We start from the raw sequence: 20,203 nt of genomic DNA, 5'->3' as shown, positions 1-20,203 counted from the left end.
TTTGAATTCATAAAACTACAATTCACTCAGAAAGCATCCATAGAAATTGATGAGGAGGACAAAGGAAATTATAATACACACACATACCCTTAATTCCTGTTTTTATATATAACAGGAGTTAAGCATAAAAATATTATAGGCATGTTGTAATTTCCCCCCAAAGAAATATTGGAAACCCAGTTAAACAAATTTTAAACAAATCTAAATTTATTAAAGTATGGAAATGCACAGTTGAGGTATTCAGATAACCTTAACTTCACACTCTGGAGATGCTACAAAACTATATAATTATGATTAGAGCATAAAAGTGTTTGCTTTACTGGATTAGATTAAATTTGTATTTAAAGAGATTGGATTTTTCCTCTCCATTGATGGTGTCAGTACAGGGCAGAGTTGTCAGGTGCCACCATCTTCACTAAGGACAGTTCATGGAAGATAGGTCCATCAATGGCTGTTAGCCAAGATAGGGATGCAAACCTGTGTTTTGGGTTTTCCTAAACCTCCAAGTGCCAGAAGAATCTGGCACTGGCCACTGTCAGAGACAGAATACTGGGCTAGATGTCTGACCCAGTATGGCCATTCTTATGTTTGTATTTCAAGTTTGCATGGTTTGGCATCCAGAAGTTTTAACTGGGGTTGTGGTCCTCCAGGGCTAAAGGCGACTCGAGATGTACAGAAATAAAGTTCACAGATCTGAGCTTCTATGGAGAGCTGACGCATTTGCACAGAAGGCCAACCCTTCTGTGCTGCTCAGCGGTTCTCTCTTATCCCGCATGGCAGCAAAGCTCCTGTGGGTTTTATTCTGCCAAGACATCCCCATCTGTCCCTCTGTTCTTTGTTCTGAGGAGGTTAGAAAGTGTGGAAATGAGTGATAATGAGGTCAGCATTAATCCTTACAGGAAATGTTCTGTGGGAATAATGGCTAGCCATACTCCTTTCGTCAGACAACCACACTTTGTCTAAAACAATAGAGTACCCATTGCACTGTGCCTAGGTTTCCAAACAAATATTTTCTAATGGGTTTTCTGCTCTGCTCTGTACACTACCAAGTATGGTCAGAATTTGGCCTGTACATTTGGCTTTAACTCAATAATAGTTGTTATTTCTCATAACCATTGTCAGTAGATAGTTGTGTGAATTCTCTTATTGATTTAGCTGATGAAGTAATTTTGCCATCTTCTTTGCATTGACTGGTAATTGCTGTCCTTGTCAGTATCAGTTTGTATGCTATCTATTTTATTCAACATTTTGATATTTCTGCAGAGGGAAGATTAGTGGAGTAGGGGATGAAACCATGCAAGGTAGGAAGAGAAACAACTAGAAAAGGCAGCAACAGGGGTGGAATAATGGAAGGAAAAGACTTTTAGAGAAATGGAGAAAGAGGAGAAGGGAAATAGAGTTAAAAGAGAAATACGGAAGCAAAAAGAAACCTAGAAAATACAGGCCTAAATAGAAACAAAATGTAAAAAACAGAATCAAAGACAAGAAAAAGAGGAGTAAGGAGTGAATGAAAAATGAATTAAAGCAAACTACAATCCAGGTAATAAATAGTATGGAGCAAGAGAGTATGACTCATTGTACGTATCTGTAAACACAACGGCCCCTTAACATACTCCTTCCCTGTGTCATCCTCACAGGTCACCTTGGTATCCTGATAGCCTGAGACAGATGAAGTAGGAGGGAAGCTGGTTAGAGCACAAGTGTCATAGGCTTCATGCCAACTCTGCCTGTGGCACAGAGGCTTTTTGAGGTCATAACCCATGGTTGTGCTGGAGGCAAAGGGTTACACCATGCCATCTCCAATGTCCCAATCAACAGAACTGTTACAGGTGGTACAGCCTGGTTAATTTAGGCTCTCTCTATCTGAATACACAATCAAGAATGTTATGTTAGGTGGAGTTTTCAGGCTTCTTTGCAGATAACAATAGGGTTCACATGGAACTATCTGCCTCTATAACATCAGGGCTATGTCTGGGAATGCAAGTGTAAAGGCTTTATTGCTAGAGTTTCAGCAACTGGTGCTCATTCCTGTTCGGAAGGAGCTGGGGCAGGGAATTCAAGCCATAACCATAGAATGGTCCTATATTTTATTAGCTGGTAAAATCCAACTGGGTGGTAAGGGAATGTTATTGGAAAGGATTGTAATTATCTTTCTTTGGGAGGCGGGTGTGTATGTGTGTGTGTGTGCTCTCACCTTCCCTCTTGGTCTGAACCCTCCCCAATTTATCAACATTCTTCTTGTATTGTGGACACCAGAATTGGACCCAGTATTCCATCATTCCATCCAGTATTCAATCATACCAATGGTCAAATAGTGCTGCAAAGTGCATCTATTCTCCCAAGCTACCAATGTGGGCTGACTGCAAGTGCTGGAAGACTGGGTGGGTGATGAGGATAATTTATGTAGACTATATTTCTCTCCAGGCCGTGATTTTTCCTTAGCTATAGTAGAATTTGCATGTTTATTTAAGCTATTACTCTTTCTTCCATGGCATATCATGATAATATATTAAATAATGTGATTCATTTGGGATCCATTAGTCTTTGGTGGCTTATGAGGAACATTAGAATGTACAAAATATTGCTGGTTAGCAGTAGACATTCAGAAAATGGTAATAGCATTGTGGTAGGTGCTTCCTGAACTACTACCAACATTAATTAATGTAATTATTTCTTGGGAATTTATAACAGGGTAATCTGAAACATTTAAAATACTGGATTTTGTTAGTAGGTGACAGTCAACATATAGTGTGATGTGGGCATTAAAGGTCACCACATCAATACCATTAAAAGTTTATAATGTTCTGTATTTTATTTAGCAAACCAAATATTTTGAAGGATACATTGCTTAATCAACTAAATGCTATAGCTTATTTCCACTACTAGTTGTTTGTCTGATAAACTGTCTTTTTGTATGGACTAATCTTGCTGTATTGCATGTGAAGTGGTTGAAAACTGTCTTGAGCTGTCAAACTTAAAATTTGAGTGGAAAGGAAAACTGTAAGACATAACTATGTGGGGAAACCACTTAGCAGTAAAATCACATTTTCTAATTGAGTTTCTCCAACATATTTCAAGTGACTATAGCAACTTCCAATAGCTCTTCTAAATGTTCAAATTAAACTTAATTTGTGTAGAGTTTATAGGCTTTATACCACTAAGTTCTACTAATGTTCTTCCTGTTACAAAAATACTGAACTCTATGACAGTTTTAATTACTGCAAGAGAATTGGAATAGACAGGGAGGTAGCCTGCTGCTATGTCATATTGATGTAGAGCTCCACTGTGGGCCCCTTGAACACCTATGAAGGCTCTTGGGGAATGAACAAGCAGGGACGGGCAGTGAAATTTTGGGTGATGCAGCTTCATTGTGCTCCTTCATCAGGCTGGATTGTAGGGTTATAATTAAATCATATATACCTACAACATTAAAAATATATTCATTATTAACATTTGTGAGTCCCAAACATTATATATTTTATTGTTGTAGGTGTATACAGTTTATGGCCTTGAATATGAATAACTTATGCCCCACTTCAACTTGAGTTTCTTGTAAGCCACACATACATAAAAGACTTAGTGCTTCTTGGAGCAGCTAGTCCTGGAACCCACAAGAGTAGAGGCAATTCTTGATTTAGTCCTAATTGGAGCACAGAATCTTGTCCAACAGGTGAATATAGCTGGACTGCTTGGTAATAGTGACGATAATATAATTAAATTTAACATCCCAGTGGCAGGGAAAACACAGCAGCCCAGCACTGTAGCATTTAATTTCAGAAACGGGAACTACACAAAAATGAGGAGTTTAGTTAAAGAGAAATTAAAAGGTACAGCATCAAAAGTGAAATCCCTGCAAGCTGCATGGAAACTTTTCAAAGACACCATAATAAAGGTTCAACTTAAATGTATACTCCAAATTAAAAAAAAATATAGTAAGAGAACCAAAAAAGTGCCACCGTGGCTAAACAACAAAGTAAAGGAAGTAGTGAGAGGCAAAAAGGCATCCTTTAAAAAGCAGAAGTTAAATCCTAGTGAGAAGAATAGAAAGATGCATAAACACTGACAAATTAAGTGTAAAAATTTAATTAGGAAGGCCAAAAAAGAATTAGAAGAACAGCTAGCCAAAGACTCAAAAACTAATAGCAATTTTTTTTAAGTACATCAGAAGCAGGAAGCCTGCTAAACAATCTGTGGGGCCACTGGACGATCGAGATGCTAAAGAAGCATTCAAGAATGATAAACTAGTTGCAGAGAAACTAAATGAATTCTTTGCATCGGTCTTCATGGTTGAGGATGTGAGGGAGATTCCCAAACCTGAGCCATTCCTTTAAGGTGACAAATCTGAGGAATTGTCCCAGATTAAGGTGTCATTAGAGGATGTTTTGGGACAAATTGATAAAGAAAACACTAATAAGTCACCAGGACCAGATGGTATTCACCCAAGAGTTCTGAAGAAACTCAAATGTGAAATTGAAGACCTACTAACTGTAGTCTGTAACCTATCATTTAAATCAGCTTCTGTACCAAATGACTGGAGGATAGCTAAAGTGACGCCAATTTTTTAAAAGGGCTCCAGAGGTGATCCCAGCAATTACAGGCCAGTAAGCCTGACTTCAGTACCAGGCAAACTGGTTGAAACTATAGTAAAGAACAAAATTGTCAGACACATAGATGAACATAATTTGTTGGGGAAGGGTCAACATATTTTTTGTAAAGGGAAATCATGTCTCACCAATCTCATAGAATTCTTTGAGGGGGTCAACAAGCATGTGGACAAGGGGGATCCAGTGGATATAGTGTACTTAGATTTTCAGAAAGCCTTTGACAAGGTCCCTCATCAAAGGCTCTTAAGCAAAATAGGCAGTCATGGCATAAGAGGGAAGGTTCTCTCATGGATTGATAAATGGTTAAAAGATAGGAATCAAAGGGTAGGGATAAATGGTCAGTTTTCAGAATGGAGAGAGGTAAATAGCGGTGTCCCCCAGAGGTCTGTACTAGGCCCAATCCTATTCAACATATTTTTAAATGATCTGGAAAAAGGGGTAAACAGTGAGGTGGCAAAATTTGCAGATGATACAAAACTACTCAAGATAATTAAGTCCTGGGCAAACTGAGAAGAGCTAAAAAAATATCTCTCAAAACTGGGTGACTGAGCAACAAAATGGCAGATGAAATTCAGTGTTGATAAATGCAAAGTAATGCACATATGAAAATATTATCCTAACTATACATAAAAATTGATGGTGTCTAAATTAGCTGTTACCACTCAAGAAAGATCTTGGAGTCATTGTGAATAGTTCTCTGAAAATATCCAATCAAAGTGCAGCGGCAGTCAAAAAAGCAAACAGAATGTGGGGAATCATTAGGAAAGGGATAGATAATAAGACAGAAAATATCACATTGCCACTATATAAATCTATGGTATGCCCACACCTTGAACACTGCGTGCAGATGTGGTGACCCCCAACTCCAAAAAAGATATATTGGAATTGGAGAAGGTTCAGAAAAGGGAAACAAAAGTGATTAGGGGTATGAAAGGGCTTCCATATGAGGAGATATTAATAAGACCGTGACTTTTCAGTTTGGAAAAGAGATGACTAAAGGGGGATATGATTGATGTCTATAAAATCGTGACTGGTGTGGAAAAAAGTAAATAAGGAGTTATTTACTCCCTCTCATAACATAAGATCTAGGGGTTACCAAATGAAATTAATAGGCAGCAGATTTAAAACAAAGAAAAGGAAGTATTTCTTCACATAATGCATAGTCAACCTGTGGAACTCTTTGCCAGAAGATGTTGTGAAGGCCAAGACTATAACAGAGTTAAAAAAACAACTAGATAAATTCATGGAGGATAGGTCCATCAATGGCTATTAGCCAGATTGGGCAGGGATGGTGTCCCTGCCTCTGATTGCCAGAAGCTGGGGATGAGCGACAGGGAATGGATCACTTGATGATCCATCATCATGTTCATTTCCTCTGGGGAAACTAGCATTGGGCACTGTCGGAAGACAGGATACTGGGCTAGATGGACCTTTGGTCTGACCCCGTATGGCCATTCTCATGTACAAAGATCAGAAAATGGGGCAAAAATAAGAAAAAAGGGACAATAATGGTGCAAAGAAGCAAATCAACTAAATCAGAAATTATGGTTTATATCAGCATCAGTCATCTTTTTGTTACAGTACAAACATCATTGTATATGCAAAGAAAGTGTCAGTCACTCTCCCTTTGTGTTTGAGTTCTATATTTAATCTGCAGCATGCCAGGTTTCTGATGCTGTATCTCATTTTATTATAAAACCTAGGATCCAAATAAATAAGTCTAAGTGAGTCTATGATTTGATCTTGAGAAGCTCAAGAACCTACTAAGAGCTCTCTTGGGGTGCAGGTTATACCCAATTTAGACTCCATGAGGACTCTCATCTAGTTACAGTTGTGTAAGTCACATTTAACCTCATATATTGCTTCAGAATTAACTCAGAGTCTGTGTGGGAGGCAGGCTAAACTGGCTTAACTCATATGGGGTGGAGCCAGAAGAAAGGAGTGTAGCAAAAAAAAAAAGACAGGTAACGGTAGGATGTAGGAAACTATATTACATTATCTATTATAGATTGGCCCTTTTTACACCATCTTTTGGCAGCTTGGTGTGTAAATTACCCCAAATGAAGAGTCTTTCATGGTCAGTTGCACATTGGAAAATTGATGTTAGTTGGGACAGTCTAAAACAGGTTTTCTCAAACAGGGGTTGTCGCTTGTGTAGGGAAAGCCCCTTGCGGACCGGGCTGGTGTGTTTACCTGCCCTGTCTGCAGGTCCGGCCAATCACGTCTCCCACTGGCAGCGGATCGCTGCTCCGGGCCAATGGGAGCAGCTGGAAGCAGTGCAGGCCGAGGGACTTACTGGCCGTCACTTCCAGCAGCTCCCATTGGCCCGGAGCAGCGATCCGCTGCCAGTGGGAGCCGTGATTGGCTGGACCTGCAGATGGGGCAAGTAAACACACCGACCCAGTCCGCCAGGGGCTTTCCCTACACAAGCGGCGACCCCTGTTTGAGAAACCCTGGTCTAAAGGAGTCTGAGTGTAAGGAAAGATGTGTAATTTACATAGCCTTGCACATCACCTCTGAATTTGGCCCTGGGTCTTTTCTGCAGGCTCAAAATTACAGCTGTATGAGATGGTCTAAACAACATTTAACAGGCTATAAACCATAGAAGTGTAGAACTAAAAGGAACCTCAAGAAGTTCCATGAAATCTCAAAAGTGCAAATACGGTTGTTGAAAGTTTCACTAAATTTCATGAACCTTAACAGAACTGTCAGCAAACTTGATAGTTATGCATCAAAATCAAGTGAAAAAAGGTGAAACTCATTCGGTTTGACTGAATTTCACTTTGAGTTAAACTCAAGATTGTGACCCTAATATGGCTTTAAACAAAAAACACTAAACTAAATAAATCAAAACTGCCCACATTGTTACATCTCTACTCAAGATTCCATAACTGCTGATTCTTGCTGCATAAAGTCAATGAACACTCCGGAATTTGATCTTCAGCTTCAGCCAAGAACTGTTACATGCAACTCAGGATGGGTGGGTACAATAGCCTCATGGTAGCTAGAAATTTCTGGGGAACAAGATCATTCCCTTCCTCTCCAGCCAGCAGGAGAGATAGTAGTGGAGTAAGAGCTGCTCCATGAGCACTATGCCAACCAAGGACCCCCTTATGTAGGGATACTCTGCTGTGGCCAAGTAAAGTAACTTTAGAGCTGCTTTGAAGGAGGAGAGTGATGCAAAACGACTCTAGTACAAGGGAAAATTTGGCCTGTCTTTCAAGATAAAAAACAAACATTTTTTCAATCTTAGAACATAAATACTCAAAGTTGGTCTCCATGTCCTATTGCTAGGGGGCTACCAAATTCACAGACCATTCTGGTCAATTTCATGGTCACAGGAATTTAAAAATAATAATTTTTTATTATTTCAGCTATTTAAATGTGAAATTTCAGAGTTTTGTAATTTTAGAGGTCCTGCTCCTTAAAGGAGTTTGGGGGTGGGTGGGTCGCAAGGCTATTGTAGAGGGGATTGAGGTGCTGCTACCCTTACCTCTGTGTAAGCGGGGGAAGGGTCCCGCTATTGTAGGGAACTTTCCTGGCTTCTGCATTACCCCAGTGAAGTGGGCTAGCAAAAGGATCTGAGTCCTCGCTCCCACTTCCTTTACGCAGAGGCCTCCCTGCCCTCAAGGACTCCCCTTCCACTCTCCTGTCTGGCAGAGTCCTCGTAACCCCGACAAGGCTGGGCCCAGGATTCCTGGGGGGCTTGACTCCCAACCCTGCTGTGGTCACCTAGGACAGGGGCTAGGGTGTCCTTTGTACTGGGCACCGTCCCTAATCCACTGATCATTTCACACAATTCAAAGCAAATACAAGTTGTTTAATTAACAATCAATGAAAAATAAAGAATAAGGAAAAATGGGAAAGGTTAAAGGAAAACACATCACCCTGCTCTGTGGCAGGGAACATTGCAAATAGTGTCTCTGGATATCAAGGCACTTTGCAGTTTGTTCCTTGTAGGTCCCAGGTGTCCTTCTCAGGCCCTGGCAGTGCTGCAGGGATGCTGCGGGTTGGACACTTACAATGGTGGTGGCCAAACAACTCCGGGCTTTGGGTGGTGGGACCCTTCTTCCCAGCATCAGCCCCCTGTCGGGTTAAGATCCTCCTCCCAGCTTGGCCTGCAAGGACCCTTGGCTAGGGGTATCTTTCTGTGCTGGGCCCTTTGCCCAAGGTCCCCCTCTGGCTGGCCCCAGTTGCTCACCACACCTGGCTCTGTGGCTGCAGCTCTGCTCCCAGCACAGGATCTGCTCTGCCTGGGCTGTGTCTCTGGCTCTGTGGCTGCAGCCCTGCTCCCAGCACAGGATCTGCTCTCCCTGGGCTGTGTCTCTGGCCCCTCTGGATCTGTCACAGCTCTACTCCCCAGCTCAGCTTGGGCCCCTGCTTTCTCCTTAGCTTGGCCCCACTCTGCCTGATGCACGCAATTCCAGATCACATGGAGGACAGGACCCCTCTGGCCTCCTGACTCCCTGATTAGCCTGCCCACCCTGTCAATCAGGCTGACCTGGAGCATTGGCCTCACCCCAATCTTTTAGTGCTGGTAGCTAGCCAACCAAAACACCCCCACTGAATGTTAGTAAGGGGGCAACAGTCCTCTTACATCTGCGCTACTGCTGCTGGTGGCATCTGCTTTCAGAGCTGGGCAGCTGGAGAGTGGCAGCTGCTGGCCAGGAGCCCAGGTCTGAAGGCAGAGCCGCCGCCAACAGCAGCGCAGAAGTAAGGGTGGCATGGTATGATATTGCCACCCTTACTTCTGCACTGCTGCTTACAGAGCTGGGCCCTCAGTCACCAGCCACCAGTCTCTGGCTGTCCAGCTCTGAAGGCAGCAGCGCAGAAGTAAGGGTGGTATGGTATGGTATTGCCACCCTTACTTCTGTGCTACTGCTGGCAGGGTGCTGCCTTCAAAGCTGGGTGCCTGGCTAACAGCCGCCCAGGTCTGAAGACAGTGCAGAAATAAGGGTGGCAATATTCAAATCCCTAAAATTACCTTGTGATCCCCTGCACTCTCTTTTTGGTCAGGACCCCAATTTGAGAAATGCTGGTCTCCCCTGTGAAATTTATATAGTATAAGGAAAAAGCACACAAAAGACCAGATTTCACAGTCTGTGATGCATTTTTCATGGCTGCGAATTTGATGGGCCCTACCTATTGCTTGAGAGCAACCAGTAGCACCAAAAGTGATCTTTTGGGAATTAGAAGTGTCTGTGTCATTTGTTGATCAGGGTATATCAAAGTTATTAAGAACATAAGAACATAAGAAAGGCCGTACCGGGTCAGACCAAAGGTCCATCTAGCCCAGTATCTGTCTACCGACAGTGGCCAATGCCAGGTGCCCATGAGGGAGTGAACCTAACAGGCAATGATCAAGTGATCTCTCTCCTGCCATCCATCTCCATCCTCTGACGAACAGAGGCTAGGGACACCATTCTTACCCATCCTGGCTAATAGCCATTTATGGACTTAGCCACCATGAATTTATCCAGTCCCCTTTTAAACATTGTTATAGTCCTAGCCTTCACAACCTCCTCAGGTAAGGAGTTCCACAAGTTGACTGTGCGCTGCGTGAAGAAGAACTTCCTTTTATTTGTTTTAAACCTGCTGCCTATTAATTTCATTTGGTGACCCCTAGTTCTTGTATTATGGGAATAAGTAAATAACTTTTCCTTATCCACTTTCTCAACATCACTCATGATTTTATATACCTCTATCATGTCCCCCCTTAGTCTTCTCTTTTCCAAACTGAAGAGTCCTAGCCTCTTTAATCTTTCCTCATATGGGACCTTCTCTAAACCCCTAATCATTTTAGTTGCTCTTTTCTGTACCTTTTCTAGTGTTAGAATATCTTTTTTGAGGTGAGGAGACCACATCTGTACACAGTATTCGAGATGTGGGCGTACCATGGATTTATATAAGGGCAATAATATATTCTCAGTCTTATTCTCTATCCCCTTTTTAATGATTCCTAACATCCTGTTTGCTTTTTTGACCGCCTCTGCACACTGCGTGGACATCTTCAGAGAACTATCCACGATAACTCCAAGATCTTTTTCCTGACTCGTTGTAGCTAAATTAGCCCCCATCATGTTGTATGTATAGTTGGGGTTATTTTTTTCCAATGTGCATTACTTTACATTTATCCACATTAAATTTCATTTGCCATTTTGTTGCCCAATCACTTAGTTTTGTGAGATCTTTTTGAAGTTCTTCACAATCTGCTTTGGTCTTAACTATCTTGAGTAGTTTAGTATCATCTGCAAACTTTGCCACCTCACTGTTTACCCCTTTCTCCAGATCATTTATGAATAAATTGAATAGGATTGGTCCTAGGACTGACCCTTGGGGAACACCACTACTTACCCCTCTCCATTCTGAGAATTTACCATTAATTCCTACCCTTTGTTCCCTGTCCTTTAACCAGTTCTCAATCCATGAAAGGACCTTTCCTTTTATCCCATGACAGCTTAATTTACGTAAGAGCCTTTGGTGAGGGACCTTGTCAAAGGCTTTCTGGAAATCTAAGTACACTATGTCCACCGGATCCCCCTTGTCCACATGTTTGTTGACCCCTTCAAAGAACTCTAATAGATTAGTAAGACACGATTTCCCTTTACAGAAACCATGTTGACTATTGCTCAAGAGTTTATGTTTTTCTATGTGTCTGACAATTTTATTCTTTACTATTGTTTCAACTAATTTGCCCGGTACCGACATTAGACTTACCGATCTGTAATTGCCGGGATCACCCCTAGAGCCTTTTTTAAATATTGGCGTTACATTAGCTAACTTCCAGTCATTGGGTACCGAAGCCGATTTAAAGGACAGGTTACAAACCTTAGTTAATAGTTCCGCAACTTCACATTTGAGTTCTTTCAGAACTCTTGGGTGAATGCCATCTGGTCCCGGTGACTTGTTAATGTTGAGTTTATCAATTAATTCCAAAACCTCCTCTAGTGATACTTCAATCTGTGACAGTTCCTCAGATTTGTCACCTACAAAAGCCAGCTCAGGTTTGGGAATCTCCCTAACATCCTCAGCCGTGAAGACTGAAGCAAAGAATCCATTTAGTTTCTCCGCAATGACTTTATCATCTTTAAGCGCTCCTTTTGTATTTTCATCGTCAAGGCCCCACTGGTTGTTTAGCAGGCTTCCTGCTTCTGATGTACTTAAAAAACATGTACTTAAAAACATTATTACCTTTGGAGTTTTTGGCTAGCCGTTCTTCAAACTCCTCTTTGGCTTTTCTTATTACACTCTTGCACTTAAGTTGGCAGTGTTTGTGCTCCTTTCTATTTGCCTCACTAGGATTTGACTTCCACTTTTTAAAGGAAGTCTTTTTATCTCTCACTGCTTCTTTTACATGGTTGTTAAGCCACGGTGGCTCTTTTTTTAGTTCTTTTACTGTTTTTCTTAATTTGGGGTATACATTGAAGTTGGGCCTCTATTATGGTGTCTTTAAAAAGGGCCCACGCAACTTGCAGGGATTTCACTTTAGTCACTGTACCTTTTAACTTTTGTCTAACTAACCCCCTCATTTTTGTATAGTTCCCCCTTTTGAAATTAAAGGCCACAGTGTTGGGCAGTTGAGATGTTCTTCCCACCACAGGGATGTTGAATGCTATTGTATTATGGTCACTATTTCCAAGCGGTCCTGCTATAGTTACCTCTTGGACCAGCTCCTGCGCTCCACTCAGGATTAGGTTATTCATGATCATAGAGCTATGACACTAACCTGTTTTCCACTATCCACTTCCAGTGTCTGCTTATTTTGTTTATAAATTAAATGTAAATTGTACATACACCCTTTGCTACATAAATCACTAAAAAAGATATAAGTTGGTATATCTAAAACTGTCATACTATAGACTCATAGGGCTAGTCTACACTTACCGTCCGGGTCGATGCGGTGAGTTTGACTTCTCTGAGTTCGAACTATCGCGTCTGATCTAGACGCGATAGTTCGAACTCCGGAAGCGCCGCGGTCGACTCCGGTACTCCACCACTGCAAAAGGCGGTGGCGGAGTTGACCTTGGAGCTGCGGACTTCGATCCCGCGGCGTCTGGACGGGTAAGTAGTTCGAACTAGGGTACTTCGAGTTCAGCTACGCTATTCACGTAGCTGAACTTGCGTACCCTAGTTCGACCCCCGCCCTTAGTGTAGACCTGCCCATAGACTCATGGACTTTAAAGTCAGAAGGGACCTTATGTTCATCTAGTCTGACCTCCTGCACAATGCAGGCCACAGAATCTCACCCACCCACTCCTGTAACAAACCCCAACCTATGTCTGAGTTACTGAAGTCCTCAAATTGTGGTTTGAAGTCCGCAAGCTGCAGAGAATCCTCCAGCAAGTGACCCGTGCCCCATGCTGCAGAGGAAAGTGAAAAACCTCCAGGGCCTCTGCCAATCTGCCTTGGAGGAAAATTCCTTCCCGACCCCAAATATGGTGATCAGTTAAACCCTGAGCATGTGGCAAGACTCACCAGCCAGCATCCAGGAAAGAATTCTCTGTAGTAACTCAGATCCCACTCCATCTAACATCCCATCCCAGACCACTGGGCATACTTACCTGCTGATAATCAAAGATCAGTTGCCAAATTAATTGCCAAAATTAGGCTACCCCATCATACCATCCCCTCCATAAACTTATCAAGCTTAGTCTTAAAGCCAGATATGTCTTTTGCCCCCACTACTCCCCTTGGAAGGCTGTTCCAGAATTTCACTGCTCTAATAGTTAGAAACCTTCGTCTAACTATATGCCGTTAGGAATCAATTCTGAACTCCTTGTAGTCAATGGAAAACTTCCATGGAATTAATGGACCAGGATTTGGCCTTTTGAAAAGTTATTTATTGAGACTTAACGCATGAGATCTTTTCTGAAGCCTCTGCTTATTTGGGTGGATTTAGAATTGGAGGCCTACTAATTAATGTGGTTTTAGGTTTCCAAAAGGGATTAGTCATGTACTGACCCTATTCATCAAGATTTTGGGGAGGGGGGAAAACATAATTACAGTAAAAACTGTCCTAAAAAGTAACTGATATTGCCAGCTACAAAATCTCCTTCCTGAATTTGCTAACTCAAAGTTAAGCCACATTATTTTATCTGTTAATGGGGAAATGGATTAATGACCACTCGGACATATTTAACTGTATCAAACAGATTGTGAACAACATGCTTGGGTGTCTGGAAATTAGAAATGCCTACACTCCAGTGTAGAATACAAATGGACAAGGGAGTCAAAAGAAACGTATCAAGTAATCTTAGTGCAGTCTGAGAGGAAGAACTAAAGCCATCTCAATGAAATCTTACTATCCCTGTACCTCTGGGAAGCAGGACAGCAAGATTCCATGGTCAGCTATATGAAATACTGTGGAAAAGTCTAGCAACAACTATGGACAATAACTCATTTTCATGGTGTGATAAATTTAGGGGGTGAGGGTAGCTCCCTTTTATGGACACCCAGCCAGCGATCTAGCCATAAAGTCCCTCTTGGTGGCTGTTCCCTGGTTGCTTTACCTGTAAAGGGTTAACAAAGTCCTCCAGGTAAAGGAAAGGCAGTGGGCCAAAGAGCCAATGGGAAGGCTAGAACTTTTTTAAATGGGGGGGGGGAAACTTCCCCTTTGTCTCTGTTGTTTTTCACCAGGAAAGAGGGGAATAGGGAGCAGTTATGCTATGAGAAGCTTTAAGCCTTGTATGAGTAGATCAGCAGATCATACCTAGAACTACTTATTTGGAACCTCCAGATGTGTAAGTAGATCAGGAATGTTTAGAAAGATGCAATTAGGTTTATTTCTGTTTATTTCTTATGGCTTGTGAACTCCTCTGTGCTAACCCCAGATGCTTTTGTTTGCTCGTAACATTTAAGCTGAACCCCCAATAGAGCTATTTTGGATGCTTAAGTTTTGGAATTGCTCTTTTAAAATCTAGCAGAAGCCTAAGTTCCAGATGTATTTTCTTGCTTTTTTTTAAATAAAATTTACCTTTTTTAAGAACAAGATTGGATTTTTGGTGTCCTAAGAGGTTTGTGTGTATGTTGTTTAATTAGCTGGGGGCAACAGCTGATTTCCTTTGTTTTCTTTCTCAGCTCTTCCCCGGGGCGGGGAGGGAGAAGGGGGTGAAAGGGCTTGAGGTTACCCCACAGAAAGGAATTCCCAAGTGCACCTTTCTGGATTCCAAGGGGTTTGCATTTGGGTGGTGGCAGCATCTACCCAGCCAAGGTCAGAGAGAAGCTGTAGCTTTGGGAGTTTAATACAAGCCTGGAGTGGCCAGTATTATTTTTTTGAATCCTTGCAGGCCACCACTTTCTTCACTCAAAGTGCCAGAGTGGGGAATCAGCCTTGACACATGGTCAAGAGGAAATCATCCATCAGTGCTGTCTGTGTTCCATGTCCTTGCCTGAAGCCTGATTGGGAGGGGCCTGGGATATAGAATCATATAAATGTAGGGCTGGAAGGGACCTCAAGTAGTCATCTAGTCCAGGCCCCTGTTCTGAGGTATGATTAAGCATACCTAGTCCATCCCTGACAGCTGTGTGGCTACCTGTTCTTAAAAGTTTCCACTAACAGGAATATTTAGCAGATGTTTTAATGGAAAACAGCAATTATCATGAGCCCTACAAATGTGGAGCAATTTCCAATTCTCAAAAGAAGGAGCAAGATGATATCCCTATCATGCAAGCAGGAGTGTATTGGGGCCTGTAAGTGCATGTTTTATCCATATTACTACCTAGGTAACAAACAGGGTGTCATACATAAACCTGATTTAGCTGAGCTAGCTCTCTGGTGCCTGAAGCAGAGGGACATTTACATTTTGCAGAATAGTTAAAGTGAAAAATGCAAAAAAAGTTTATGATCCTTCAAGTGATTGCTGCCAATTACTGCCGTTTCTGAAATCCTGCTGAGATTTCATTGCATACCTAGTATTTAATATTTATAGAATTAGGGGATCTATGTGGGTATTGCTGAGGAATTGAAACATCTTTGATAAAAGCACATCAGTAGTCATGTCATCAGTAGTCATTCAAAGTAGCAAGGAGTGATATGTAAATACACAATAGTACCACTGCCTACTGCTAAATGATTGATTTGTTTAGAAAAATTTAGGCACTTATTCATAAAAAACCCATGTACAACAGAGTTATGAAACAACATTCAACCTTTAAGAAGAGACAGTGAAGTAAGGGTCTCTTGAGCTTACCCCACTCAGGATTCTTGGTCAAAAGGAGTGAAGGAGTATTCTTCCATAAAGTGTAATGCTGCAGGACTGCAGTCCAATGGACTCATGGGATTTTCTTAATCACCACTGATGAGAACAAAAGCGTAAATAAGCCTAAGGTGACAGCTAGTTATTTTTGTATCTATTTCAAATTACTTCTCTGAATTACCGTTGTTGGTCGTTGACCCATGGGTGGCGGGTATAATAGGCCAGAGGAGGCTAAGCCTCCCTTAACCTAGGCCGTGGCTCCACCCTCCCTCCCCCTCTCCCCCGAAGCTGGTGGAGGCTCAGCTCAGGCCGGTGGCCTGGAGCTCGGGGCTCGGCCGTTTAGTGGCCAACGGTGGCTCGGGCTGGCCTAGGGGTCCGGCCAATGCTCGGGCCAGCCTGGAGGTTGGGCTGATGCTTGGGCCGGCCAGTGGCTGTGGGTCAGGCTGGCTGAGGCAGGCAGACCGGTGCTGAGGCCTGCCGGAGTGGATAGGGTGGGCAGGCTGGTGGCTCAGGGCAGCTGGGGCGGGCGGGCCGGTGCTTGCGGTGGTTCAGCTGGGGCTCCTCTGGCCAAATTGGGGGGATTGGTGGCTCGGGGGTCTGGTGGGTGAGGAAGGGGAGGGATAGGAGCAGGGCCTCAGGCAGAAGGGGCGGGGCTGGGGCCTTGACTTAGTTGTAGTTGAAGTGCAGGTGAGGCAAAAATGCTACCTTCCTCTCAGTTCAAGAATTTAAAAAAAGCTTCTGAGAAGCGTGCTTGGCATTTGCACTTAGAGAAAGTCTTTTAAAAGATGAAGTCTCATTGGTTTGCATCTTCCAAAACATTTGACTCAGTTTTTATGTCCAATTTTCCAGTCCCTCTCCACACAGAGTGCCAAGTGAATTTTGAGAATTTATGTAAAGTCTGAAAATGGTTTAAAAAATCAATAGAGAAGATATTTACATATTTACAGACTCATTTACATGTAAGTGCCTGAGGTAGGCAATGAAGTGAATGATAGAGTTTAGCCTATGGTTTATAAAAATGGACCTTTACATTTTGTGCTAACAGACTAGTAGTAACCAACTAGTAACCAACAAACAGCTACAAGAACTTTTTGTTTTTTGGCCTGGCCAGAGTAAGTTCTACAGAGAAAGACTGGAGATCAGAAGTCAGCACACTTGAAATTACTCTTACAACCTGCTAACACCACCTTAAAACACCACTTCTACAGCAGTAAGACTTGCACTGGAGATGTCTGTAAGAGAGAATAATTTGGTGAAGACAGATATTTCGTAGGTAGATGTGGTTCAACTATCTGTGGAAAACAATTTGTTGGATTTGGTCCCTTTTTGTCCATGAATTGTGCAAAAAAAGATTTTTAAAAGCATTCATTTTTGTTATTGTTCAACAAATAGATTTATATAAATTTCTTGTAGTGAATTCTCAGAATATTCAGCACTTGCAATTTGCTCTTCAGTTTGTCCAACTTTGAATAGGTCTGTATTTGTGAATAAGATTTCTTACTATACACCAGCACTACACATCCTCGATCAGAGGCCTTGCCACATCCCAGTGAGTATGCCGAAGTCACATTATGAGTCCACAGCCACACAATTAGTAACAGAGAAACTAACTAAACATATCAAAATTATGGTGTATATGACATCCATCAAAGGGTTAATCAGTAGTGCTACCAGTCAGAAAGTGACTGAGCGAAGAGCTACAAAAGGCTCTCTCAAAACTAGGTGACTAGGCAACAAAATGGCAGATGAAATTCATTGTTGATAAATGCAAAGTAATGCACATTGGAAAACATAATCCCAATTATACATATAAAATGATGGGGTCTAAATTAGCTGTTACCACTCAGGAAAGAGATCTTGGAGTCATTGTGGATAGTTCTCCGAAAACATCCATTCAATGTGCAGCGGCAGTCAAAAAAGTGAACAGAATGTTGGGAATCATTAAGAAATGGTTAGATAATAAGATAGAAAATATCATATTGCCTCTATATAAATCCATGGTACGCCGACATCTTGAATATTGAGTGCGGATGTGGTCGCCTCAAAAAAGATATATTGGAATTGGAAAAGATTCAGAAAAGGGCAACAAAAATGATAAGGGGTATGGAACATCTTCTATATGAGGAGAGATTAATAAAATGGGACTTTTCAACTTGGAAAAGAGACGACTAAGAGGGATATGATTGAGGTCTATAAAATCATGACTGGTGTGGAGAAAGTAAATAAGGAAGTGTTATTTACTCCGTCTCATAATACAAGAACTAGGGGATCACCAAATGAAATTAATAGGCAGCAGGTTTAAAATAAACAAAAGGAAGTATTTCTTCACACAGTGTACAGTCAACCTGTGCAACTCTTTGTCAGAGGGTGTTGTGAAGACCAAGACTATAACAGGGTTCGAAAAAGAACTGGATAAATTCATGGGAGGATAGGTCCATCAATGGCTATTAGCCAGGATGGGTGGAGATGGTGTCCCTAGCCTCTGTTTGACAGAAGCTGGGAATGAGCAACAGGGAATGGATCACTTGATGATACCTGTTCTGTTCATTCCCTCTAGGCACCTTGTATTGGGCACTGCTGGAAGACAGGATACCTGGCTAGATGGACCTTTGGTCTGATCCAGTATGACCATTTTTAAGTTCTTAATTGTCCTGCCTTCAGGGTATATTCAGGCAGTGTGAAGAGGGTGGCTTACCCCCTTACGAGCCAGAGGCCTGCGTCCAGCCAAGGGGATTACTGAAAAGGCACACCTGAGAGAGATCTGCTGCCTCGCTATACAGAGTCACAAGAAGCAGAAGAGGATGGGGCTTAGAAAGTTGCAGGAACTGCAGAGAAAAGAGGCCTGCCAGTAGTTTGGTAGGAGATATCTTTTAGGGCAGGAACTAAGGCCAGGAGGGTAATTGCCTAATGTTGTTACTTTCATTTTGGTTTGCTGTTTTTGGAAAACAAATAAAGCCCAGCCAGAAGGGCTGGTGAGACTGATCTGTGTGGAGTTTAGCTGGGGAGTCCAGAAGAGGGGAAAGATTGATGACAGGAGGCCTGCAGATTGACCTCAGTGCATGACGGGCTGCTTGAGAGGCGGATGACTTTACCACTTGAATTTATTATTATTTTTATATTATGGATGGGTAAGATAAATGTTTATTTTTAAGCATTTTTTATTGTTATTGACTGAAATTTTCACAGTTGTGGAGAATCATCATTTATGTAACACATTCATAGTTTAATATAAAGCTTTATAACCATTAAAACACAAATTGTCAAAATATACTAAATAAATATCCTTAAATCAAACTCTAAGCTCTCAAGCAGTATTTTTCTGACTTTGCCTATCTGTACATTCCAATTATTATCAATGGAAACATCTGTTTGTTTTTTGTGTGTAGGGTAAAATCAGTATTTACCAATAAATATCTAATTTTCCCAAGCTCGCCTACAACACTGTGCGAGGTTGTTTTAATTATTTAACGCTCCTATCTCATGTTTCATTGGCTGCATATTGATTCTATAATCTGTTGTGGGTGGTGATTTGCAATCAACCAAAATACTCTTCTTTATCTTGTTTATGCAGTTTAAATAATCTTACTGAAGCAGCTATTTTTCTAAATTGGTTCTAGATTCTTAGGCCCAAATTTTCAGAGGGGCACACAAAACATGCGTGTTTGTATGTGCATCCATTTAAAAATGTGCCCCTTAAATTATTATTATTCTACTATTATTCTAGAGAGATCATTTTATATGGTCAGTAACAGATGTCATTTGTGCTATTCATTTGTTGAAAAGAGTTCATTCTGTAGATTTTTTTTTTTAAAAGCTTAGAACAGCCATTTCTGGGTTAAATCTGCAGCCACAGTAAAGGAGGCTAACACTGACAAACTGGCGCAAAATTCATAGAGTTATAATATACTTTATATGAAATACATCTGTACATTTAATTGGTCAGAGTTGGAATTAGAGTTGACTTATATCAGAAGGTCATTTTTGTTTGGACTAATTCAATTTTTCTGTCTGGTTCATGCATCGGTACATAACAGTTATTTATTCAGCTATTTTCCATGGTTAATTCTCAAGCAGCCAATCAGTCATAGATTATGTTGACATCTTATGAACTTTCACATACTTTTCACCGTTAAACTTAGGGTAAATTTTTAGGCCAATAATCACAACAGACTCTAGTAGAGTTATCCTTTTTTATGGCATGATTTGTTGCAGGAGTTACAAGATTCCATGGGATTGACTGTTATTTCAAGAAAACTGAATTTTACTGCCTATACTGTGGGATATCATAAGAACTTGTATGTCAACTAATACATTTTGAGTGTTACTACCATAAAATTAGTGTAATTCCTTGTGCAAAAGTCAACAAGCTAATAAAAATATCAAGCCAAGCCCTTTGAAGGAGAC

General features: G+C 41.5%; 1 long non-coding RNA gene across 4 annotated transcripts in view; it reads right to left on the bottom strand.

Annotated features, from left to right (window-relative positions):
- Window positions 1–20,203, bottom strand: part of LOC123371860 — a 38,706-nt gene that overhangs the window by 16,226 nt on the left and 2,277 nt on the right. For 3 of the 4 annotated variants that reach the window (XR_006579963.1, XR_006579960.1, XR_006579962.1), the window contains 2 exons: window positions 15,794–15,898; window positions 7–840 (listed from right to left, as the gene is read on the bottom strand). This is a non-coding gene — a long non-coding RNA (uncharacterized LOC123371860). Of the gene's footprint in view, window positions 1–6; window positions 841–15,793; window positions 15,899–20,203 lie in introns of those variants that run through there. The other variant, XR_006579961.1, reaches the window with a different exon arrangement.

This window comes from Mauremys mutica, chromosome 5, assembly GCF_020497125.1.
Source record: "Mauremys mutica isolate MM-2020 ecotype Southern chromosome 5, ASM2049712v1, whole genome shotgun sequence".
NCBI classification, from domain to species: domain Eukaryota; kingdom Metazoa; phylum Chordata; order Testudines; family Geoemydidae; genus Mauremys; species Mauremys mutica.
The sequence above is the reverse complement of the archived record's forward strand: the minus strand, read 5'-3'. Positions and strand labels throughout refer to the sequence as shown.